We start from the raw sequence: 9,305 nt of genomic DNA, 5'->3' as shown, positions 1-9,305 counted from the left end.
TGGCGTGTTTTTTTTTGTTTGTTTTTTGAGAGGTTTTTCCTGGCGTGTTTTTGAAACCATTTTTTTTTTTTAAAGAGGTTTTTGCTATAGGGCACGTGCGCTCGCCAGACAGAGAGAGACAGAGAGACAGAAAGCTAGAAATCACCCCCTGGGGGGGTGGTCACGCCACAATCCCTTCTCCTCCATTCTCCTCTTGGGACCTTGGGCATGCATGCACATGCGCCTGGTGTGAGTTTTAAGCCACCGGGTCTGGGATGCGAACCGTGGTCGACTACTTGGGAATCCAGCGACATAGCCATTACGCTAACTGCTGGTTCCCTGAAACCATGTTTTTGAACTATGTGGTTGGCCATTTTGGGATTTGGCTCCCTTACCATCAGGCCACACAGTGTCCTAAGGCTCTAGCTTTTATTATTTACTTTAAAAGCTTATTTACTTATTGATTGATTGAGGGCAAGAGAAGAGATACAGGCACTCCCCATGGGAATCCCTATTGTGTGTTCCACCTCTGTTCTCTGCTGGCCTGGGTCATAGGCATACACTGACATGCGCCGGGTGTGAGTTTTAAGCCACCGGGTCTGGGATGCGAACCGTGGTCGACTACTTGGGAATCCAGCGACATAGCCATTACGCTAACTGCTGGTTCCCTGAAACCATGTTTTTGAACTATGTGGTTGGCCATTTTGGGATTTGGCTCCCTTACCATCAGGCCACACAGTGTCCTAAGGCTCTAGCTTTTATTATTTACTTTAAAAGCTTATTTACTTATTGATTGATTGAGGGCAAGAGAAGAGATACAGGCACTCCCCATGGGAATCCCTATTGTGTGTTCCACCTCTGTTCTCTGCTGGCCTGGGTCATAGGCATACACTGTTGCGCCCAGAGAGGTCCCAGGTTGTGATCCTGGGACTTTACCCATGTGGATCTAGTTGCATTACCATTGTATCACCATTCAGGCCTCTCTGAGTTTACTCTCATCATCATAGAGTATACCTTTGTGTGAATGTACTAAAATTTGTGTATTCATTCTATTTTGTTTTTTAAAGAATTATTTTATTTAACTTTATTTATTTATTTATTTAAATTTGACAAGCATGAGAGAGAGAAGGTGAGAAAGCAAGCCACCAGGGCCTGGATTTGAACAATAGTTGCCCATATGGGAATCTGGTGCCCTTAACCACCATGACACCTGTTGGCCCCTCACTGTATTGTTAATAAGCAATTTGGGTAGTTTCTATCTTTTAAGAGTTCTGAATAGTGTTGCTGTGAACTTTTTAAAATGTTTATTTAATTTTATTTGTTATTATTATTATTTTAATTTGACCAGAGAGAGACAGAGAAAGAGAGTGAGAAAGCAAGTTGCCAGATCTGGAACTTGAAGCATGGTTGGCTTTATGGGAGTTCAGTGCCTTAACTACCATGCCACCTGCCATCCCACAGTATAAATAATTTTTTCTAAAAAATTATTTAATTTTATTATTTATTCATTTATTTAAATTTGACGAGAGAGAGAGAGAGAAAGGGAGAGAGAGGGAAAATGAGAAAGCAAGCTACCAGGTCTGGGATTTGAACCACGGTCGGCCATGTGGGAGTGTCCAGCACCTTAATCACCACACCACCTGCTGGTCCCCACTATAAACATTTTTATACATGCCTTTGGACATAAGTATATAGAAAACTTGATTTAAAAAAAATAAGATACCAGCAAGATAACCCAAATACATGCAAAAATGTTCAATAGATATTACACATAAGATAAAAGAAAAGAACTTTCCTCCAGTTGTATCTTACCAGAATCAGTGTTAGTTAGCCATGAGGTCTATGTACTGATAACCTTGCTTCAGATTTTTCTTTTGGATCATGGATTAGCAGGAGAAGCTTCCATTTTCTCTATTTCCCACTCACATGGGTGTAACTAAGGCTCTGAAAGTTTAGTCAAGGATATGGAGCAAAAGCAGGTGTAGCGTATTTGTTCAGCTTTTCCCTGGCTTCTATCTTTTTAATATGGTGTGCCTATGCTTGTAACTCTGTCTGTGCAGGGTTAGGGGTCCGCTGGATCTGAGAAAACAACTGAATGTTTTAGAAGTAGGGCTTGTTACCATTCTATTAGAATTAAAAACAAAAAATTATTGTCTAATTTCAGGTTTGTATCCTAAGTAGAAATTTAGGATTCTGTCTTCCCCCACCAGAGTAATGTTCTGGTACTCCAAGCGGCCGCCACCTTGGAGTGAGTATATACGCCCTGAGTTTGCCACCACTTCTCAGGCCTCACAGGCTAGGCTGCCTAGGTGGGGTTGGTGATATCTTGGGATGAACCCACCGATGGACCAACTAGTCACACCCATGGGATATTGCATCTTGTCCTTGTATCTTGCTGGCAGGGGTTATGCCAACAAGGGCTGTCCTTGCCCTATCAGTCCATGTTTGGTGGCTGACCCAGTTACCATCTCGCTGGAGTTCACTGTGGCGACCCATGTGACTGTGTTCATGTTGCTCTCTCTGAATCACATCCCAGGGACACCCTTTGCCATGCTGTTGCCTTATCCCCTACTTCTGACTCACACATCTACCTGTGGATTGGCTGGGGAGAAAAGACCCTACACTTGGCACTGGCTCATCCAGACTTGTACCTACCCTACCTCCTCGATCCTGTGGTAACATGTTTTGGTCTCAAAAGTTAATAAATGAGCATCTTGAGTATTCAGTAGGTGATGTGAGTGGGTCTGGACATGTATTCAGCTCCTTTCTGGGTAACTGGTAATTCTAGATATAATCCATACCCATGGTGACAGTGGTCTGGTAATTAACTGCATATCCCAAGACCCTAGTTCCTTTAGTTAGCTTTTGCAGTGCCTACTGTGGGACCATTGTGACCAGGATTTTTTTTTTTTTTTTTTTTTTTTTTTTTATAGGTTTTGAGTTTACCTACTTACTTCTTTCATAACTGAGGTAGATAGAGCGACAGCACCCTCGCAGGGTCTTGATGCCACACTCCACCACCAGCCTCAACCAGCCCCAGATTATGGGCATGCCTGACATACTAAGGAAGGTCTCCAGGCACAAATCCAGAACCTTCCCATTGGATCAGCCTTGGAGAGCATCATGCATCATGTTTCTGGCCTTTAATTGTTTTTTTTCCTAAGCTTTTTTTTTTTTTTTTTTTTTAATTTTTGATAGGTTTTGCTACAGGGTGCCAGAGAGACAGAGAGACAGAAAGTGAGAAATCACCCCCCCATGGGGGATGGCCACGGTGCAGTCCCTTCTCCTCCATTCTCCTCTTGGGATCTTGGGCACGCACGCACACGTGCCCAGTGTGAGTTTTTTTAAGCCACTGGGTCCAAGACTCAAACCGCGGTTGGCTACATGGGAATTCAGCGACATAGCCATTATGCTAACTGCTGGTCCCAGTGACCAGGAATTTTGATGACAGGTGTCAAGATTCAGTTCTGCAGAGGGAGCCATCCCATTCAAGGAAGGTAACAGGTATGAAGATTACCCACTCCCGTTCTAGAAGTGCAGTCATGGAAACACAGGATGGAGGCCCTCATAATTGGAATGAATCCACATTAAATCCTTTGAGGAGGTCCATTGCAGGGCAAATCTGCTGTTGGCAGCCACTGGTAATCCTACTGGCAGAGCTGTGTATTGAGTTTGTTGCAATTAAAATGCTTACACTTGGATCTCAGGCTCAGTGAAGAACAGTCTCCTGCTGGGAAGTCCCTGCCCTCTGCCTCTTGGCACCCTCCATGCTTACAGCTGAGTTTCTCATGCTATAGTCTGTAGCATGCCCTTGGAGAAAATTAGTGTTCAAAATAGCAGGGGCTGCTGCTTGGATACCATTGTTGGAATCATGACACAGAAGCGCAGTTCTATTTTGTTTGTATCAGAACTTTGCTGTGGCCGTTTTTTTGTGGTTTTAGCATTGGGCCATTAGTATTCAATCCTGAACCAGTAGTAGATGGACCAGTGTGAGAGTTTTTTAATACAAGGATGTTTTCATTAATCAAGGATGGAGGTGAAAGTGGGAGGTTTAAAGAAGTTGTGATCCCGTGTCGTTGACCATAAAAATGGTGCTGCTGACCAGTGTTAATGTTTATGATCTACCAGCCTCTATCAGGAAACCGTACTCCTTGGGTGGCGGTAGGGGAAGGGTCTGTTTCCAAAATTGAAAAGCACCAGTAGTGGAGTTCCTACTTAATTTGACTCAACATGTGCAACCTTATCAAGTTCCCTTGTGTACACAATTGACCCAGTAATAGGTCTTGTGTGGGTGGAAGTGTGTGGTTTTTCTACCTTGGTGGTGATTTGTCTGGTTAATTGATAACCTGGGAGACAAGCATGCCATTTAAGCAATACTGAACTCTCTCTATCCCAGTGTCCTTTAGCTTCCACAGTGGTATTCCACCCCAGAGATTTAACAGCAATGAGCCTTTGATGATGCTAAATGTCTACTTCTGCGCAGCATACTCCTCAGTTTGTACACATCCTGATTTGACGGGTGTCAGAGACTGAGTAAATCCACTGGTGATGGGGATCCGGATTGATTTATTCCCCTTGAACTAGGAAATCCCTTTAAGACAGTAGGTCTAAACATTTAAATCCCTGCCCTTTGCCCACACTGTATGTTGCTCTTTGAATCAGCCTCTTGAGATCGGTACGTGGCCTTCAGGGATAGCTGAAAAGACGGTTTTTGTTTTTGTTTGTTTGTTTGTTTTTGAGAGGTTTTCGCTATAGGGCACGTGCGCTCACCAGACAGACAGAGAGAGACATAGAGACAGAAAGCGAGAAATCACCCCCCCCGGGGGGATGGTCATGCCGCAATCCCTTCTCCTCCATTCTCCTCTCAGGATCTTGGGCAGGCACGCAGTCGCGTCCGGCATGATTTCTAAGCCACCGGGTCCGGGACGCGAACCGCGGTTGACTACGTGGGAATCCAGCGACATAGCCATTACGCTAACTGCTGGTTTCCAAGACGGTTTCAATATAAGTCATAACCAGGTTTCTGAAACTGGGCATGCTGAGTAGCTCTAAGGAGCTATAGCCAGTGAATGAAAGATTGGTTGCAGCTCATTGTCCCTCCTACCTTCTGTCCCGCAGGCCACTCAGGACAGACACATATGCCAGTACAGGCGCTCACTGTAGGGGTAAGGGGCTAACTGTAGTTCTTTGGGTGCAGACAGTTTTCAGCTGAGCTCCCGTCACTTCTGCATAAGTCAACCTCTGGTTAATCTCTCTCTGGCGTGGTACCTTGGGGTGTCTCTCAACGCTAATCTGTCTGTTTCTTTTATGGGATGAGGAGATGGGAAAGGGGTATATATTGTACCCGTCCACTGCTGTTAACTATGTTAAGCCTTTCGATGTGTTTTTGTGGAGTTTAAATTGTTAAGATACTAATGGTGACCTAATATTGCATGTTTCTTTTCACTGTTTGTTAGGGAGTGTACAGTGTGAAATAAAACCAACCATTTCTGTTATTTTCAACTTAATTTACAGAGTTCTCATACAAAAATTTTATTTTTTAATACATTATTTAGGAAAGTTTTTAGTTTCAGGTATACACTTGAATATCACCTTAATCACAGTTTTTGGTAAACTGTGCTAGTGACTGTTTTGCCAAATGATAGATTCTTGCTTTAACATGCACTGTTTTAGTTTTTGTGGTCTTGTTTTTTGAAACAGTTGTGACCAAAGATAATTTATTTTTTTTTTTGTTCATAGATATATGTAGAGTGTGTCGATCAGAAGGAACACCTGAGAAACCTCTTTATCATCCTTGTGTATGTACTGGCAGTATTAAGTTTATTCACCAAGAATGGTAAGTCAGATTTTTAGGAGATTGTACAGATGTGAGCTTCAATTTTGTCACCTATGTATTAAGAGTGGTCATTTAGTTAACTTTTTATATAGCTTTATTATTTATTAAAGAATTATGTATCTACTTTTATTTATCATCATTAGTATTTTTTAATTTGCTATAGGGCACATATGCTCACTAGAGAGAGACAGAGAGAGGGAAAGTGAGAAAGCAAGCCTCAAGGTCTGGGACTCGAACCACGGTTGACCTGGAACTCTGGCACCTTAACTTCCACTCCACCTGCTGGCCTCTCCATAGTTATTTTTAAAACTTTAGTCATAAAAATTTAAAAAGAAATGACCTGTTATTCTTAATACCATGCCTGTTATTTTGTATATTGTCTTACAGGTGCATCTAGGTATCATTTGTTTATTTCTACCCGAGAGCTTGTTTAGTCATTGGAAATATTAAGGTTTTCTAGTTTTGCTTGGCATAATAGCTTACACTTAGGAAGTACTTTGTGCCAAGAACTATTTTCATTGCTTTTACACACCTTAACTTATTTAATTCTTATGGGAAAACTATGAGATGCGGTATTAATATTAGATGAGATTGAAGCATAGAAAGGTAAAAAAAACTTGTCATGGAGGCTGGCATGGTGGTTGAGGTGTTGGACTCCCACATGGCTGACTGTGTTCTAGTCCCAGATACAGAGGCTTGAAAATTGCCGGGCAGTGTGTGTGTGCATGCCCAAAATCCTGAGGAGAGTGGAGAGTGGCATGACCATCTGCCCTGGGGAGTGATTACTTACCTGATCTCTTTGTCTTTCTCTTAGAAGGAAAGGAAATTGCCCTGGGCCATATAGCTAGCTACTTAGTGGCAGAATCAGGACTCAGACCTAGCTACGAAATATTGGTATTATCAAATGAGTATTAGAACTTATGTTGATGGCGTTGAGATTCTTTCCATATTCATCATCTAACTTTGAAGAAAATATACCTTAATTGAGCGTTTTGTGTTTTTTATTTTCTTTAGAGAGATTTTGTGTGCTTTCTGAACAGAGAGAGACAGACATACAGATAGAAAGTGAGAAGTCACCCCCTCCAGGGCTGATAGCCATACTGCAGTCCTTTCCCCTCCATTTTCCTCTTGGGATTTTGAGCTTGCGTGCACACGTGCCTGGCATGAGTTTCAAGCTGCCAGGTATGGGATTCGAACCACATCTGGCCACATGGGAGTCCCTAGCACAAAGTAATTGTTATGTCATCTGCTGGTCCTGAGCTTTTTTTTATTCTATAGGGTGTGTGCACTCACCAGACAGAAAGACAGAGACAGAGACAGAGAGATAGAAAGCAAGAAATCACCCCCCAGGGGGGATGGCCACGCCACAATCCCTTCTCCTCTCGGGATCTTGAGCATGCACACACATGTGCCCGGCATGAGTTTAAGCCACCAGGTCCGGGACGTGAACTGCGGTCGACTACTAGGAGTCCAGGAGTCCAGCGACATAGCCATTACGTTAACTGCTGGTCCCCTCTGAGCTTTTTTTTTTAAGTTGAAAAAAATTTAATTTTTTTCACTGGGGGTGGTAGACAGATACCCTTGAGAGGGTCTCATTGTGTTGCAACCCTTCACCCAGCCCTCTAGCCAGCCAGGATCATAGGTGTGTGATACTCTGTGTGTTTCCAGGGAACCAGTCAGAGCCTTCCATGGGCTCCAGCATTGCAGAGAGATGCCCTGTGGCTGGGCCAAGCTTTTTTTTGTTTGTTTTGTTTTGTTTTTAGTTTACTATAATGCATGTGTACTTGCCAGAGAGACTGAGAAATGAGAAATCACCTCTTGGCAGGTGTTGCCATGCAACAGTCTCTTTTCCTTCATTATCCTCTTGGGACTTTAGGAATATACACACACATGGCATCTGGCATGTTCTTCAGGCCCCTGGTTTTGAGTCACCATGCAGTCAGCCATGTATAGGATCCAGTCACCTAATCACCATGCCACCAGCTGGCTTCACATCTTTTTTTTTTAAGAAGAGAGAGAGGCAGAAATGGGGGAGAAAGACACAGAGCTATCTCTACCCACTAGAAAGGAGCCTGGAGGGAAAATTCTCAGCAGAAAAATCTTCATTTTTGATCAAGGAAACCAGTATTTCTTTTTTTTCTTTTTTGGAGAGTTTTTTGCTATAGGGTGCGTGTGTTTGCAGAAAGACAGAGAGAAACAGAGAGACAGAAAGTGATAAATCACCCCCTGTGGGGGATGGCCACACCACAGTCCCTTCTCCTCCATTCTCCTCACGGGATCTTGGTCACGCATGCACATCCTCCAGGTGTGAGTTTAAGCCACCAAGCCCGGGACTCGAACTGTGGTTGACTACATGGGAGTCCAGTGACATAGCCATTATGCCAACTGCTGGTCCCGTTCATGCTTTTAATAGTAGAAATACAGACAGTTTTTATCTTTACCTGTTATAATGTAGTTATAAAAAGTTAAGAATGTTCTAAATTTGAAAGTGTCAAAATTGTAAAAGGTATGTAATAAAGTTTTAGTAAAAAACAACATTATTTTCTAATGGAACTTACTAATGTTTCTTTGTGGAAAACACTGTACTTACGAATGTATTTGTAATTACAGCTTAGTTCAGTGGCTGAAACACAGTCGAAAAGAATACTGTGAATTATGCAAGCACAGATTTGCTTTCACACCAAGTAAGTTCTTTATAAGTTTCCATTGCCTTTTGTTTGTTTGTTTTGATTATCACCAGCAGCATAAAAGTATTTAAGTAGGTAACTATTTTCACCTTGATTGTCTTTTATAGTAATAAGTATTGCTATTCCATTTAAGAAGATTTTTTTTTAAGGATTATTTTATTTAACCTTATTTATTCATTTGTTTATTTCAGTTTGACTATAGAGGGGCAGAGTGAGAATGAGAAAGAGAGAAAGTTGGGGGAGAGAGAGAAAAAGAAAATAAGAAAGCAAGCCGCCAGATCCGGGACTCGAACTGGTCAGCCATGTGAGACTCCAGCACCTTTAACCACCACACCACCTGCTGGCCCCTAGGAAGATATTTTTAAAACTACGCGCCATCTTTTGGGACCAGTAGATGGTGTAATGGTTACATTGCTGGACTCTCACATAGCCATCTGCAGTTCGAGTCCTGGACCTAGAGGCTTGAGACTCATGCTGGGCATATGTGCGTGCATGCCCAAAATCCCAAGAGGAAAATGGAAGAGAAGGGATTGCAGTGTGGTCATCCCCCTGGGGGGTGATTTCTCACTCTTTGTCTCTGTCTCTCTGGCGAGCGCACATGTCATATAGCAAAAATCTCTCCAAAAAAGAAAAGCTCCGTACCATCTTTTAATACACATACATATGTATGTAGTTTGTATGCGTGCATGCATGCGTGCATGCATGTGTGTGTACGAGTGAGAAAGAGACATGACAGCCAGCCAGAGAGATTTATTTTGTGGGCTATTTTTCCCCCTCCTCACCTTTTGTTACTTTTTTTTTTT

General features: G+C 42.6%; 1 protein-coding gene across 1 annotated transcript in view; it reads left to right on the top strand.

Annotated features, from left to right (window-relative positions):
* Positions 1-5,693: 5,693 nt before the first annotated feature.
* The window catches only part of MARCHF6 (membrane associated ring-CH-type finger 6), a gene marked incomplete in the record, with an annotated part of 65,570 nt that continues 61,958 nt past the window's right edge, over positions 5,694-9,305 (top strand). Inside the window, 1 exon segment of the mRNA XM_027769889.1 lies at positions 5,694-5,815.

This window comes from Tupaia chinensis, unplaced genomic scaffold (assembly GCF_000334495.1).
Source record: "Tupaia chinensis unplaced genomic scaffold, TupChi_1.0 Scaffold000096_1, whole genome shotgun sequence".
Lineage (NCBI taxonomy): Eukaryota > Metazoa > Chordata > Mammalia > Scandentia > Tupaiidae > Tupaia > Tupaia belangeri.
Note: the sequence above shows the minus strand (reverse complement) of the source record. Positions and strands in the feature narration are given on the sequence as shown.